The following is a 17,697-nucleotide window of genomic DNA, read 5'->3' on the forward strand; positions in this document are numbered from 1 at the left end:
AGAAATCAACTTGTTTCTACAGGGTTTGGAATAGAAAATTGTAGTCGGCGAAACAATTGAAAATGACGTCATTTCTTTTCCCGTAATATTGGGCATGCGTGGTACGTGAGATTCAGGATTTCGTGCTCATTGTTGGTTTGCATGTGACGCAGTCAATTTTGCTGAGTGTCGCTCGGCGGTGATTGCTGAGCTGCTGCCGCGCACGCTGCATGCAGCAATGCGTTGTGTGTGCTGTGACATGCAACGCCACAGTGACGCGATTAATTATACATGGGACCGACCTGTACGCTTTGCGTTCGTGTCATTTTTGACATCACCTTCTGTTTTTTTCCGACACAACCATGGCCGGGAATATTATGGTATGAAATTTAAAATGCAAGCAGATAAATAAATTTCGGTGTACTTTGTTTGAATGGCGCTTTTGTTCCGCAATCACACTTCGTGAATTTTAGGATGATTTTCGAGGCATATTTTTGGTAATTTTGCTCGCCAGGTTTTCGCTAAAATTTCACATTTTATCATTGTCAAATCCTTTAATATGTTATATGTGCATATTCGGACATGTTTTCAAATTCAAACTAACTCAATTTTAATCCGAAAATAGGTGTCCTGAAATTGTTATTAGCTTGAGAAGTTGTTTACTTTTTCTCAACTACGCGAGTACATGTTGTTTACTTTATGCAAATGAGGCTCGGCTGCCGATGGATTTCTGCGAGATAATTGGGGTGCTCCACCGCGCCTGATCAGGAAGTGGGATTTTTGTTGTTACCATGACACTGCAGCAAGAATTGGTATCATAGCAACTTTCGGTGAGAACAATGGAGCCCAGTTGTTATAAGGGAAATCTTGGTGGCCAATACCTTGTGAATCAAGTATTTTTTAATAGTTTATTGTCATATCAAATCATGAGTCAAAGGTACTTAGTTAAGGAGCCCAGAAGCACATCTCAGTCTACTGTAAAATCAGAAACATTCATGGCATGCAACTTGCACAAATGGGAGCTGACAGCCTTTGTTGCAACATGAAGCTTTTGCAAAATTCCACTGGCATTCAATGCATTGTGTAGACAAACACTTTCTTGTGCACTGTACTTTTGTGAATTAAAGCTTCCTGCCAAGTTCGCAAAAGTTTCATGCACACGAAAATTTCTGGTTTAACAGTACGGTATGTTCAAGACTGCCTTCAACATTTTATTTATTCTTCATCTATCGTTCTTTAATTTCATGTGTGATTGAACTTATGACGAAGAAAATGTGCATGAGTATAGTACATGTGCTGCGACTTTTTCATGTCAGTGCCTGCTTTGAAAACATTTGCATTTAAAACCATAATAACTGCAAGTTTAAAGGGGTGAAGATGTTCAATAGGAGGTGTAAAGTGCAAATGAGGAATCTTTTCCTTTCTTTTTCTTTTCTTTTCTGATCCAACCTTAAGATGTACCACCTTAACCATTTGCTGTTACACATTTTAAACTTGATAACTGCAATTTGTAAACATCTCTTTTGAAGTTGTAACTCATACATTGACCACAATGCATCTTTAAATCCACAGTCGGTTACACTGTTGGGATTGTGGCGAAATGTTTGCAAGAGAGCAAGAAAAAAAATATTGTACATAAATCCATAGATTATCCCCCAGTTTGAAGTCAAACTCTGTCTAATTTGATGCCGCAAATCACGTAAGCTCCATCTTGATATTGTATTTCCCACCCACAGCTGTTCCTGTGTTAGAAAATATCAAACATGCGTGCAGTATACCTGTACATGTTTCCTGTCGTGGTGTTTAAAAACGGAAAAACTTGTTCTGTGCCGATAGATGGGACTTTCTGATTTCTTGCTCTCCTGTTTGCTTTGACTCTGACGAGATTTTCTTCAAAGCGGCAGTCATCTGCGCGCATGGAGAGGTATATGATGTCAATACACAGAAAGGGGATGTGTTATCCAGTATCATTCTAGAACCAATATAGAGAGAGCCATGGAGAATTACAGCTTTGCTCTGTAACCGATTTCACTCCAAGAAAATATGTGAACATTTAAATTCCACAACTCTCTCATCTCTGTATGTGAGAGTATCTCTCATCTGCCTGTGTGAGTTTGATGAAAATTTCACTGTTCTATTTCTTAGATCCTGCTCAGTATTTATTTCAGTCACGGCATGGCATGACCTTTTACTTAAAGTGCATGAAGATAGGCCTACATAGTACATACAAGCATATCTGACACGCACTGTTGACTGTTTTTCCAAGTCTGAATTGAAGTTGCGAAACAGTTTGTAGTGAATATGTATTCTATAATTATGTGTGTGATAGAAACAGGAACCAATAATTAACATTCATCGTCATTATCATTATCATTATCATTATCATCATCATCATTATCATCATCGTCATCATCGTCATCATCGTCATCATCACTATCATTTAACTCGGCTATCCCACATTCTGCTTTGTTGTATTCACAGTTTTGAATGGTAACCAGGAGAAAAGATCAAATTTCACCCAGCTGGAAGTTGGCTGAGTAAGAAGGAACCGCCAGGCACTGAAGAAACCCAGGGTCACTGCCATAGCTGTTTCCTGAGGTCTAGCTGTCAAAATCCCTCGGCCGTGTGTGACTTACTTCCCTGCCCGATTTCCTTGGACTTGCTAACAGAGGTAAGAATGATATCATTGATGACTAACAAAACATTAATCCCACTTGGTCTGTGAGTAAATAGTTCCCACATGTGAAGAGACTGAACTACACTTCCCGTAGTCCCACATATTAATATTTCTCGTGTTGGGGAGAATGGTGCTTTCTCTTTGCAGACCAAACAATGTTCTCCTTTGTGTTTGCTTTTCTGGAATATAAGTCGGAAATTGGATGGCATTATTCAGGTGTGTGCAAATCCGTTTTTTAAGTTCAAGACCTCTCGCACTCTTGTGAAGTTTGTGTTGCATTGTAGCAACCATAGTGCAGGGGTGTATTTATACACCTGGCAGTCACTTTATCAAGCATTCCCAAGGGAATGAAATTGTGTACAAAGTGTAGTGGGCAGTTTGTTGAAATCTTGAAAGTGTTGCATTGGTTTCCCTTAGTGCTCAGTTGCTGCTTGGCTCCGGTTCTCCAGTACTTCGATCCCACTTTCGGCGGGAAATTTCCCACTTTGAGGTCATTTTCTCAAAGGCTCGTGCTAGCTCTCCCACTTGTGTTTGAATTTCTCCCACTCTGGCTGTATGTCTGTTGCTGTAAGATGCTTTCTCTCAAAATGTATTTTCTTAAAATTTACCTTTATACTGCCCAACTTTAGTTTTGTCATATATTTTTAAAAATGAGGCTAAGATAGCACAAGAGAGCATCTGTAACTCTAGATCTGACAGGGACCTTTAAAGAGGAAATCTACTATTATTGTTATCATTATTATTTATTCGGCAATTCAATATACAATACAAGTTGACATAAAATACAAACAGAAAATCGTATTACATGATATGAAAATTGTGGTGGTTCCAGGTGCATGCTGCTGGTTGCCAGGGGAGGAAAAGGCAAACTTAATCACCGAGGCTCGAGACCTTCCTCCCCGACCAGTGCATGCACCCAGAATCAGCTATATCGATGTAAAACAGATACAAACATTATCAAATAATACATTATTACACAAAAATGCTCTGAATTCAAACACAAATATGACTAAAATTATAACTGAATACAACCGATGCCCTATCCTGACCTGATGGTGTAAGCTCATCCAGCAAAACTACCCCCAAAATAAATAAATTCTAAAAGAAAGAGAAAAAAAAATCTTTACAGAATGTTCCAAAAAAAAAAAAAAAAAAATAAGGAAGATATGACATTTTGAAATTTTATAGTTTTTCCTGAAATGTTTCTTGACAAGTCCTTTTGAATATTCAAATGAGAGAGTTTATGATATCATGTCCTCACAATTTTTCATGTATGTTATTAATTGCATGTAATAAATTTTTTAAAAAGTACATATTCTTAGCTCATACAGGCATAAGCATATTCCTATATCAAAATATATCATCTGGAGTTCACATTTGTTCCTTGTTATTTTGGGTGGTTTTAAGGCAAGTTTTGAATCTATATTATAGCTGAAATATGATTTTTTTTTTTGTCATTTCTGTATATGAAATGAATAGGAAATTGTGAAAGCATGACATCATCAACTTGCTGATATGAATGCTCATAATGACTGGTGAAGAAGTGTTTTCTTAAATCTTTTGAAAGTTCAAATTGTCATAACTTCCTTATTTTTTATCCGATTTTGATGATTTTTGCACTGTTCTACAGGAAAATTTGTCTCTCTTGTTTTTTTTAATGAAATTGATAAAATTTTGGAGTGAATTTCTTCTTTAAGGGGCCCTGAACTTCTGCACAATGAAGTTGCACTTTGTGCTCCTGATTTGCACTATAATTTTGTGTACATGTTCACATGATCAGAGTCTCCAGTTTGCTATAGAGGGTCCAGGTGGGAGAATCTCCCATTCATGAAATACTTGGAGTTGGGAGTTTCTGCAGCTGTTGAACTCAAAAGGGAGAACATTTCAAGTAAAGTGCTATGATATACATGAACATTAATGTGCTCTGAATACTGATACAGGTAAAGAGAATGCACATTCATTAATATTACCATTATTATTGACAAAGGGTTCAAACTTTGTCACTTTAACAATGATAAATTGGTAAGTACACCATCAGAAAACCAAGTTCTGTAAGATCAACAAAGTTGACTGAACTTTCAAATTGCAGTATGGCCACTTCTGGAAGTATCACAAGTTTGAATGATCCTTCAATTCACATTTTCCATCTGATGACAAATTGTTTTGGGGGCGTGGGAAGAGTTAAAGATGTTATATGTTTTGCTTGAGCTGATAAAAGGTACTCCTGATTTCTTTCTAAGCTTATATCTTTCCTTGTAGCACATTTTACAGTGTAGGCTGTAAAATGCATGAAAATAACCTACATATGTCACAAAATATTCTGTGATGTATGGATCATGCAAGTCCCAAGTTATGAAGTGATTTGTCATAAAAAATAATAATAACAAATCCTGCTTTGTGCTCTTGTGCCTGAGTAATCAAATACCCGGGGAATTGGCCGCAGAGCGTGACTCAAACAATTGTGAGAAAGTGTCAGAATTTATGTTTCCTCCAGGAAAATGGTCAAGCTGTGGAAGGGCTTAGGTGTATAGGGATTAAAAGAAATTGGTGACTATTTTTCCTTTTTTAAAAGCTTATACATGGTGAGCACCAAGGCACCTTGTTAAGGACAAAAAGTGCTGTAGTGACTTGTAACAGATTTCCTCGCCTTCATTTTGAAACAAGGTGCCTTTTATCATTATGTTTCAGTAAGTTGCCTTCTTACCTTCTTTCCTGAAAGAAGGCACCTAGGCTAATTTTGAAATATCACCTTCTTCTTGTCTTAAACTAATGCACCCCTGACAGCTTTTCCCAAGCTGCCTTCTTAAAGCTTCTGTAATTTTCAGTGACTGTGTCGATGGTTCTGGAGGTTGATATTCCTTTATCTTGTTTGATGTTCCTCTAGAAACCAAGGCACTGAATGTGTTACTATCTTGTCTCAATCCTGATACCAAGCGCATAATACAATGTGCAAAGTGTCAGGAACACACAGCAACTAAGTTTGGCACATAGAGACCATGATAGCATTATCAATTCTCACATTATGTTATCAAGAATTCACTCTATTCTAAGAGCCAAATGTGTTGGGCCTGTTTACAGACGTACAAGCGAGGTTACTGGGTTTAGGGGACGTAATGGTATGAACAGTGGCAAATGTCAGGTAACATATAAACATTAGCAGGTGACCAAATAGATAAGAAAACAATCAACAAAAGACTTGTGATAGCTTAAAGCTGGTTAATAGGAGAGTATAAGCAGGGTATATAGAAGCATTCTCTTTGATTGCAAAACACTGTGTGTACATGTTGGTTTTTGTGTATGTATTAGGCACAGTAGATGTTAAAGGAGGCTCTGACAAAATTTGATAAGAATCTCATGGACAGAAAGGACATAGCCTAGCATAGAAACAAATTTTTGTGTTGCAGACAGTTTTTTTTTTTTTTTTTTTCAATTTGGTTCAAATTCAGTTCAAAGCAAACATAATTTCCAATATCACATTTTTCAAATGCAATTCCAGGAAAAAAAAAAGTGATGTTAACCTAAAATATGTTTAAACATACATATGAAACTATTTGTTCAAAATCATTGTATTACTGGAAAAGAGAGGCCTGTGTAAAAGACAAGCTTATACATGTGGGCCACTGTATAATTTAAACCTAGAAATGCTTAGGTGATAATGTAATAAGTAGCAAGAACCTAAGCATTTGCCATCTAACAGCAAATGGAAGATGGGGTGGAGGTTATTGCTCCGCTCAGAGAACTAGCACGAAATAAAAGAAATGAACAAAAAGGTGATATTTGATGGCACAAAGCTAAAATCAGGCCATTATATTGGTGATCATGGCAGCTCATTTATAAACATATCACACGACACAATTCATGCTACCAATGCATAACCAGATAAAAGCAGATCCCCATCTTCCCTTAAAGCCACTGACAGTATCGGTAGAATTCAAAGAAACATTCAACAAAAAGGAACTCGCATTCATTTATCAATGCCAAATGCATCACTTGTTTGATCTCTAATTCTACACATGTATTTGTTATGCATCTTGAGCATGTTCATGAATTCAAAAGCCATCTATCAATACGATTTGATGCAAATAGACATGGTTTGTAGGACTAACTGTTAATCTCCAGCATGTGAACAAAAACAAAAAACATCTGAATTTCATGCTGTCTGATGTGAATATTTGACCCATGTGTCTCTGAGGCCATCATTTCGTCTTCTGCCTTCATTCTGCAAAATAATGCTAACATTTCTCAGTTGATTCTTGTTCAGAGATATTCTAAAAGTCCTCAGTCTGTGAAGTACCATTGTGATTGTGATTTCTTCTTCTTCTTCTTTTTTTTTTGGCCATTTTCATAAATGCTTCCTGTCACTGTCCCTCTCTGGACTAGATTATCTTTTGTGGAGTACCTCTGCATCACACAGTGACAAATGAGACATTGGAATAATCACATCATTAGAATAAGTGTGACATGAGAAAAATCACATTTTGATGAGAGTTGATAGACAACTGCCAAAAGCCACACAAAATATATGTCAGAGAAATAGCAGACTGTTGGGTGAGTTTTCTTACTTTGCACAAAGTTTTCTGTGACATTGTATGAAAAAAAAAAACTGCAGAAAAATTGTATATTTGTGATGTCACATATGATATGCGCAACTGTGCAATGCACAATGATATGTGCAGCTAGATGCACCAGCTAATGTTACATCAGGCATATCCATACCTTAGTAGTTGCATTGCTGGACAGTCAAGCCAGTGGCATGTGTGTGTGTGTGTGTGTGTGTGTGTGTGTGTGTGTGTGTTAGGGTGTCAAAAATTTGTCACTTTTCTCTCATGCTGTAACAGCACAATCTATAATGTTAAATCTCCCAGTGAGGGTGTCCCTACTAGAATGTCACAAGTGGTCTTCTCATTGATATACAGTCAAACCTGTCTATAGCGGCCACCGAAGGGAGACCAAAAAAGTGGCCATTATAGACAGGTGGCCGCTATAGACACGTTATCCAACTTTGTGTGGATTGCATACATGTATCATCATTGTACTGTATACGCCATATATTTCGCGAGTCTAAATTTTCGCGAATCGGGAATTACCGACGATTTCGCGAGTGGTTACATTCGCGATCATGGAGTCCTGTACTGAACGGAGAAGTATACATGCGTACGTCATATTCACATCTGGATCAGTGTCAATATTTTCATGTGTCTTTAATTTCGCGAATAGCACCTGACTCGCGAAATTCGCAAAAATAAAAACCGCCGTTAAAAAAAAAAAAAAAGAAAATTGGCGTATACAGTATATAAGTACATACGCTATGTAAAATGTATGCACACATGTTTCAAGCATTGAACAATGCTGGTGTTTATCAAATTGTAACACAGTAGCATGTGTACAGTCGTGAAGAAAGCAGTATGCACACATGTTTCAAGCATTGAACAATGCTGGTGTTTATCAAATTGTGACACAGTAGCATGTGTACAGTCGTGAAGAAAGCTCAACACAAGTACATTATTATGACTGAATTAGTGATGAATGCAGCGGTGGTGATCACTGAACGTTGCCCATGAATGACAGGCGCGGCCACAAAGCAGAAAAACACACTGTATTATCAGCTCGGCTGCAGCTCCATCCGGTCTGTGGCTGCTATAGACAGGTTAAAATCTATCAGCGGGAAACAAAATTTGTGGCCGCTGGCAGTGTTAGACAGGTGGCCGCTATACACAGGGTCTCTAACAGGGCTTTTCTCGTGGGGGGATTTTTCAGTGGCCATTACAGTCAGGTGGCCGCTATAGACAAATGGCCGCTAAGGCAGGTTTTGACTGTATTGGTACCACCATGGACCTACCATGGTACCACTGACAAGTACACCAACAAACTCTGGACCCTTCCTCCGGATCAGCTGGGGTCACTGCGGGTCACTGCTCCTGGACTTTCTTTGGATAGTGAACTTCAGATGAGACAGGGAACTGCCAATAAGGATTTTAACATCCTGTTCAAGCCAAATGCAAGTGTATGAGCAAAAAACGGTGAGGGTTTTGTGCAGAAAAGTTGTTTATAAACAGTCTCAGGTCATTAAACAGGAACTTCAGAATTACCCCTTATCAGATGTTTAAGTGTTTCCTCACATTATAAGCTCCAAATTGTTTACACGCTGTCAGGGAAATAGCTTTACTCTCCGAGTACTGACATGTAGTGTGGCCCAAGAAGGTTGTAGCATTTTATAGTGTGCAAAACCATTTATATTCATGTTGTGTTGACTAAATCTGTGTTTTTGAGAATATTACTGAGCAGAGTTTGGGTATTCAGATACTCACAGGGAATGAGTTTATCAAAGGCAGGTTGTCAAGGATGCATGTGATTAGGAGTTGTTGTTTTTGTTATTTATAGGAGATAAGAAGGGAAACAGATGCGAGGTGTGATTAGTTCGTGGAGGAAGAGGAACGTTTGGAAGTTAGGGAAGACACAACCGACTGATGCTCGTATCTTCTGAACTTGGGGAAACCTAAGTAATTGCACTTATATTGGCACACCCACAAAGTTTTCCAAAAATATAATCAGAATATAATACTTTTCATCCAAAAGAGGCACCCAGTAATGTGGGAAATTCAAACTACCTACAAGCAATTTTGCACTGTGCAGAGCACATCAAAGCAGTTTGGAAAGAATGTTGACAAATTCTTAAAAAAACAATCATGATTTTACAGTGGGAAATTGGATATTTCAGTGCATTTGTCCCACAATTAATTTGTCATATCTGGTGATATTATTTGATTTTGATATTTATTTATCTGCAATTTCATGACAAACTTAATATTTATACAAATACATTTTTTCTTCAGTACAAATTATAGGATTTTTACGAAGAATTGATAAACTTGATGAATACAAAATATTGACAATTATTCAATACAAATTACACGGTGCATTGTTAACAAAGAAAAATAATTTAAAGCTACGATCTATTAAAGGGAAGCAATTGCAGAAGAAGACTGTATTGTTAAAGCTTATGCTTGAGAGCTGAAACGACCTAGTTGACATTGATATAGATAATGTTTATCCAGAGTGAGTATTGGGATGGGAGTGGGGGGGGGGGGGGGGGAGGGTGTGAGGTTGATTGCATGTGCAGAGTGGTGAGGCCTTCAGTGGGTTTTGGAGATGATATTCAGTCAAACATCATGATTAAATATTGCTTCTGACCAGCTGTAGGTAGCAGCTATATCTCTCATAATAGACTCTTCTCACTAAATGAATTAATTCCCTGTTGTACACAAAAAAAAAACATCACAACCCAAGAAACACATGATCTCTGCATTGGAGAAAAATCATTTTAAATAGATCACTTATGAATATTCTCATTTTCCCATGAAATTGGATCAAAAGCACAATAATGATGGCCTGTGTGAAATTCTGGAAGTCCTCCAAAAAGGACTGACTATAACATTATTCCTACAAATATTTTTGCCCACTGTAATTGATATTGATATTAATGAATATCACGAGCATTCACAGATAGACTTATCTTTAGAACTGTAGAGCCTTTTTTTCATTTCTTTTCCCTTCACTTCTTTTTTTAAGACATACCTGTTCAAAAATAAAAGCACTTTTTCATGTTACAGAGTGGCATCTCTGAGCCTACTTGTATCATTCTCACGTCGTTCGACCACACAACTCGAAAATACATGTACAGGAATGTTATCACCGCACTTTGATTCAGAGCAATGAAAAACAAACATCTGGAAGCCAGACTAATCCAGAGCAAACATTTAGTGTATATAACCAGCAGGAAATTGAAGAAAAATAAAAGAAAAAGGAGAACTGGGTAGGACAAGAAAGAAAAAAAGGATTCCAAAATACTTTACTTTTCTGACAATGCCCTTTGTGCAGACACATGGGGAGGAAATCGGTCTGTACACCCAATCGTAGTTTCTAACCCCTCCTCATCCCTCCTCATCAATAAGGTAGGCAACATGGACTACATATGCAAGCATCCCTACCAGTGCAGTGGGCAATCACATTAGAGCGCTGGAGAGATCGCTGCAACAGCGAAGTAGGAGCAAGGGTTTGTTTTTTTTCTTGTCCTTTCCTATAAAAAAAAACCCTCAAAGCCCGTTCTCTCCGAGGACGGCCATTCATCTCAGTCGGACCTGATTGACCCAGAGTCAAGCTCTGAGCGTATTGCTTTGCCACTGCCCCTCTCATTAAAGTTTACTTCCAACACTGTTACAATGAATGTGCTGTAAAGGGTTCATTTATATTTGGTTGAGACCTAATTTTAGGTTTCTAATACTTTTTGATGAGATAATGAGAACCTTCTTATGAAATGTGAAAGAGCATGTAATTTCAAGGGGAATCCAACGTTTGTTTGATGAAAATTGGCTTTGAAATGGCTGAGATATCCAAAACAGAGTGATCCCAATAAAAAGTGGGACCCACTTTTAATTATGACCGCTTTGTTTTACTTTGTTTTTGGCTGTCTTAGCCATTCCAAAAACGATTTTTGTCAAATAAACTTTGAATTTAATGGTTTGCTCTGTACCAGTTCATAAGTAGTTTCTTGATATCTTTCAAAAAGATAAAAGCTCAATCCTCAACTCCACCAATACTATACCATACCTTTAAGTCTACTGAACTTGTGTGTGTGTGTGTGTGTGTGTGTATGCACGCTTTTCGAGTCAGCTATATCATTTGTGTATTTTCCAAGGGAGCATTACAAAACATGATAAAAACAATTATCCCTCTAAAATTTCTACCAACATTATACACAAATAGTTTGCCAGTGGTAGTTTCAGAAGAAATTGTACATCAAATAACACATTATTCCTGGACATTTTACATAAGTGTCATGCAGACATGCATTGATATGAAAATGTACAATTGAAAAAGAGAGAATTCTGCAAAGTATCTTAAAGATAGTTGAGATTTTGTGAAGTGAAGTGGCCATTACAAACTAAAAGTGAAGGTGATATTCAAATTAACCCGTTGAGGACGAGTCCTGAGTATACTCGGGCAAGTGTCTGTGGGAAATGCATGTTGTAGCAAAATCAAACCATCCTCAATGGGTTAAGAAAAGATAAATAATGCTACACTGGGTTTCCAGAGAGAAAGAAACAGTGAAACTTATTTGTATTTTCTATTTGTATAGATCCTTGAATTTCTTTTTTTCTTTCTTTTATTTGCAACTCTGATTGTCTGAATTATTTTTTTTTTCAGCATTCTTTTGAGTCCTTTTACAATTGTGTTCCCTTCTTTCAGTGTTACACTTTCAACTTACAGGAGCTGCCAACTTTGTGTAAAAGATCAGAGTATAAAGTATAAGGCTCTGTGAGAGAATAAAGTGACAGAGTGGGGGGATGGTGTATGGAGCTTTGACAATTAGACATTTCAAATGAATCTAGATCTAGTGTATACTGAAGTCAAGATTTCAGTACATACAAAGAGTGGGTGTGCGTGCTGGAAAATCTCAACACTTTGGGCTTGGGCATATCAAATGTGTAGAATATCAAGGATTTGGGAGTCTGTTTTCTTTTACTTTCTATTCTTTGGGCTCAACTTTAGACTTTGTTGATCAAAGTGAGACAGAATTGGGTGAATTGCGTGACTCTCATGCTGATTGCAGGACAGTTTGCAGTCCTGAACTTTGTTTGAAACTCAAAACTCCAAAATGACATATATTCCACTTGTCAACTCAAGAGTTAAGAGTTTGATAACACTCTAATGGAGACTTTAAAAAAATAAATGCTGAGACTATTATGAACTAAAGACCATTATGACCTAAATCGCAGATTCCTTGCTTGCAAAAGAAACCCTTTCAAATCTGTATGATGCCTGTGCATTTCAAAAGCGAGGATTACTTAGAATCACTGTAGCTGTTCAAATTCCCATTGCTCTGGCAAATATTTTTAGAAAGGTAAAGATGATTAATATCACTTATCTGCAGTCGGGCGGAAGAGTTTAGACAAGCTGGGGAACTGATGACAATGCGCCCTTTGTTTAGCGTGTGACAAGAGTCAAGACATAGCATTTCTTGAGCCGTGAAGCAAGCAACTAGGGCACACATAATCTGACTTGGAGCGTGGCAGCGTTAAGAGTATTACAGAGTTTTCGTCAGCTTTTTGAGTGGCAACATCCAGCAAAATCTCTTTGAGTGGGTAATCCCTTTCCCTCCCTCAATCCCTCCATTAAAAAAAAAAAAAAAAATATATATATATATATATATATATATATATATATATATATATATATTCAAAACATAGAAGAGGATGCTACTGGATGCCATTGAGATATTTCAGAGCATAACACATCTATTAAAAAAAAAAAAAAATCTTCTTTTTCAGTTCACTTGTTGAAAAACATTCATGAGTAATTCTTGAATGATTTGTGGTATTATTTCAAGTAGTAATTACCCCCATTTGCTCACAGCATGCCTGTTCCCCTGTCCAAATACCTCTGTCTTGATCCCATTAAAACCGTTACAAATGGAATTCAGAGGATGCACTTCACTGAAAGCATCATCATGCTTATTGTAAGAAGGTCAAATAATGACTTGTGGTGGAAGACAAACAAAACATTTGATATATATTGTTTATATTATTATTGTTCTTTTTTTTTTTTGGTGCTTAAGAATGACTGGTATCAGTGCTGGAAATGAAAAGGAATCAAATGAGACCTGTTTTCAAGTAGAAGTGTATGTTTGAACTGCTTCATGTATACAGATGACTTGCCTTATTTGCATTGTTCCTGCTCTTTAATATCAAAGCTGATGCTGATACAGTGCTAACTCTTCATAAGGTAAGAAGGAAATCGACCGCAGGATCAAGTGTTTGAAATATTGAGCTGATCGCTGATGGAATTTCTGTGTTATTGGCACCTGGCATTATGCGTGATCACTGCATGTCAGTCCAGGCAGGGAGGTGGGAAGAGACAGGTTATCCTAGCATTTCTGGGTCAATCTATGCTTGTTGGTTTTTTCCTTGTCTGTCACAAATCTTTCTTAAATTCCCTCTTTATCTGTCCAGCTTGACATATATAGTGTTGTCTCCAGTCTCGTGGACTGACCTCGAGAAGGTGTGAGCGGGTTTTTCTTTCCACCATGTTTGGGCCCCCTCATAATCTCCATTATTCAATTATCTAATAAGGTGCCATTTAATACGCTTAAGGGGGTTTCTGTGGACAAACTTAGCCCCTCACCAGTGCTAATATGTGAGATTTGAACAATAAAAAAGAGGGAGCTCAGACAGTTAATATCTTTTGTTGGATTCAAGGATCGCGGGTCATAGACAGTATCTGACCTACAGCGGAGCTTTACAGTGTTCATCTTCTCCTCCAAAACAGTCAGAGGAGACAAGCGTTATGAGGGATGATATATAAAGTGAAACCCACAGCACAGAAATATATTTTCTCTTTCTCTCAATCTCTATCTCCCCCACCTTCCACACCCCCCACACACACACATACACTTCTACAACTACAGTATCCTCTCCCTTTCTCTCATTCATATTCTCTGACTGGCATTTGACTGTAGAAATGTGCACACCCACCCACACACACATACATGCAAACACACACACACATGTAGCCTCTAATTTACCTAGATAGCATTGATCAGTGGTGTTAGCAATGAAAATGTAGCACTGGCTGTGCAATAAATCACAAGCACCCTTGTATCTCACAGGTCAGCTGGGCATTTATGACGCCTAAAAATCGCCATTATGCCGGTCGTAACAATGTCTTGACATGGCTGCCAGGGTTGCTAACATCCTAAGGCAATGATGTTGACAGAGCAAACTGCTTCCTGTGGAACAGGAAGTGAACTTCTCCTGGTGGTTCAAGAAGTGACGTGCCAGCATGCTGTGTACTCCTGCCTCTCATTCTAGGGAGAGTGACAGGCATGAAATTGCTTCGATTTGATTTGTGCCCAGACACATAAATTCAGTACAAAGACAGGGATGATTCCTTCGCAGTTATCTCATGGGGAAAGTTTACGCAATCCACAAAATTGACTGGGGATGTACCATCTGGCAGCGTATCAGAATATCATGTCATGAAAACGGCATCACCTGTGGTGACCCACTTACACCCTCTATACTTTGCACTGACTTTCAAATTGGTCTAGATCTCACTAGAGGAGACATGACAGCTACTTGTGTGACTCAAACGACCCAAAAATTGCTTGTGCTCTCACCCAGAAGGCAATTCCGGGATGACTTCCAAGATGTCTCCTCATTTGCTGAAATGTCTCTATGATGTCTCCACATTGTCACCAGTAGGTAGCCATGGGTCTCCGCAAGGTCACAGAGAAGTCACAGAGATGTCTGTGTGGATAAAGTTTATCTCCTAGCTCCATGACTTGGCTGTGACTAAAGAAATGTAGCAGAGTCATCGCTTAGACATCTCTGAGACAAGCTGGAAACTGGATAAAACGTCTGAAGAGGCAACTCCCCCAAAAACAGGCCAGTCACCAGGAGACATCATGGAGACGTCTCCACTGCCAGTGAGACTTGAGTTAGAAGCTGATGTGATAACCACTTTAAACGGGAGTCAATCATTACATTAAGTTACACACCTGTGTAGCTGCTGGCAGCTTCTGCTAGATCTTTCCAAGAAAATGATGTCAGAGATTGAACATTAAATGAAAAAGAGAATTCATTGCACCTGGTTGAATATCATGCCACCTTGATGACAACCCTGTGTTGATGGATTCTACATGCTTGAATTCTGCAGTCAAATGTCCAATTTGTAGAAGGTAAATGTGGGGTTTTCCACACTTAAAAAAAGAATTGATGTCCTACTTTGCAGAGATTGGTGAAATTATCTGGGCCATGTGGTCTGTTAGAGGTACATGATGACATAGTTTGTCTGTAAATGACATCTATATTGTGTTTGGGGCAGTGAAAACAAGGTCCCTTGAACATTTCATTAACCTAAAACAAGCTCATTTATGGACAAGGAAATTGTGAAATACCTTGAATCTATCCCACAGTCCAGGTAAATCATTTCTCTTTTTCATTCAGAGCAGGTCTCTGTGGGGTAATGTTTCAAAGAGTGTGATGACCATAACTTTATTTGGTCTGTAAAGAGTCTAGATTGTTGGCCTCAGCAATGGAGTGGGCCAAGGACCAAGGTGAGGTTGGTGTGTGTCACATATGTTGCAATGTCTCATCCTTGTCATGACAAATGTAATATTTGCCTGGTGCTGATCAGACTTCTGTTGACCAGCTGATCCACAGCCTTTGTCAAAGACCCTCTCGCTGTGGTAATTGCAAGAGATGCGAGCAGAGAGTAATCATGCAAGCCTAGTCAAGTAACTGGCTAGAGGCAAGGCCTAGTGAAAGGGGATGCCCATTCATCCTTTTTTTTCTTTCTTCTTCTTCTTCTTTTTTAAATTCAAAATACCATATTTCACTACCAAAACTTTAAAGCAAAAATCATGACAACTCAGTCAATCTCTGTTCAAATGCAAAATCAGTGCAAAATCAGTTTTGCAATGATGGCTGATGGGTTCATCCTAGCAATTCCATTGGTCAAAGTGACTAACTTATTAATTGCTGATTTATTCATCATGAGTGATGTGTGGTGTAGGCTTTCCACAGGCTTATGATAGATAATCCTATTTGCAAATCGCTGATCACAAAAGGCCCAAGCCTGACACACTAGGAGGTGGCTCTCTTTATTCACAGTATTGTGAGTGCCAACAGGGTGAGGCCTTTTGAAAAAGGCTAAGTGATCCAAAGCTTGCCACATATCTCTGTGATATCTGATAACGAGTAAAGATCTACCATCTTGATTTCAGTCCTGCAAGTTAGATTTACGTCATGAATTTTGAATGTTTGAAGGTTATTTTTCACCCTTCATGAATCAGCAGCTTGTATGAAATGGGAGCTTCATATCTAATTGTGCTATTTCTTTAAACATCATTTGTAGTGTTGTCTTACTATAGACAGTTATTATAGGCAAAGAAAATAAGCCTTCAGCTTGCAGATGGAGATGATCAAACAATTTCTAACAAATATGATGCTGATGAAGAAGTCCTTCAGTAATTTTGCTTATTTCAGTTCAATTTGGCAAACCAGTACTTTCCTGCAGCATAGTTAAAGCATATTTCATTTCTGTTTAAGATTGATCATGCTCATGAAAAAAAAAAGGTTGTGTTTTGAAGAACACCAACAGGCAGTATTTGAAAATAAAGAAACATGATACATAAGAACCAGTGCTTGAGGCATAAAAAATGATGTAAAGTTTCAGTTTGTATGCACTTGGTATGAACACCGATTCGTGATTTTCTTCTTCGTCTATTTTAGAACTTGCCAGCCCAGACTGATTATGCATGGGGGATAATAGAGACATTTGGCGACCCTTTAAGATATAGGCCAGCCCGTGGCAAGTGCCTTTGTTCAAGTCTCTTGAGGTGTACGAAATTTCATCCCCATTTTCATCTAGTTCCTTTCAAATTGTGTCACCTAATTACGTGGCAGGGATTTTGCCCCATGAAGTGTACAGTTTCCTTTCAAAACGACCCAGTGCACTTGGGGTAATTCAAGTCATGAGGGACTTCAGTATCAGAGCCATTTCTTTTCCCTGGTCTTCTGCAGTCCACATATGTAGAGACTGATTTGTAACGCCGAATGTTACTTAAAGGAAACCAAAACCAAAGAGAAATGTGGATTGAGTGAAAGCAGCAACATTAGTAGAACACATCAGTGAAAGTTTAAGGAAAATCGGACAATTGATGCAAAAGTTCAGAGTTTTTAAAGTTTTGGTGTTGGAACCGCTGGATGAGGAGACTACTGGAGGTTATGATGTCATTGTTGAAAACAATATAAAGAAAATGTAAAGGGAATTCCACAAAAATTAACTTTTCTAGCAAAATGAAAGAGACTTGACTAACCACTTTCAGAAAGCAAGGGGAATAATTGCTACCCTTAACATATGTCAGTATCAAGTTGATGGAATGTGTAATTTTCATATGAAAAATGAATTTTTGTGGAATTCCCTCTATATTTTCTTGATATTGTTGTCCACACATACGTCATAACCTCTAGTAGTCTCGT

Source organism: Diadema setosum, chromosome 9 (assembly GCF_964275005.1).
Source record: "Diadema setosum chromosome 9, eeDiaSeto1, whole genome shotgun sequence".
Taxonomy (NCBI): Eukaryota; Metazoa; Echinodermata; class Echinoidea; order Diadematoida; family Diadematidae; genus Diadema; species Diadema setosum.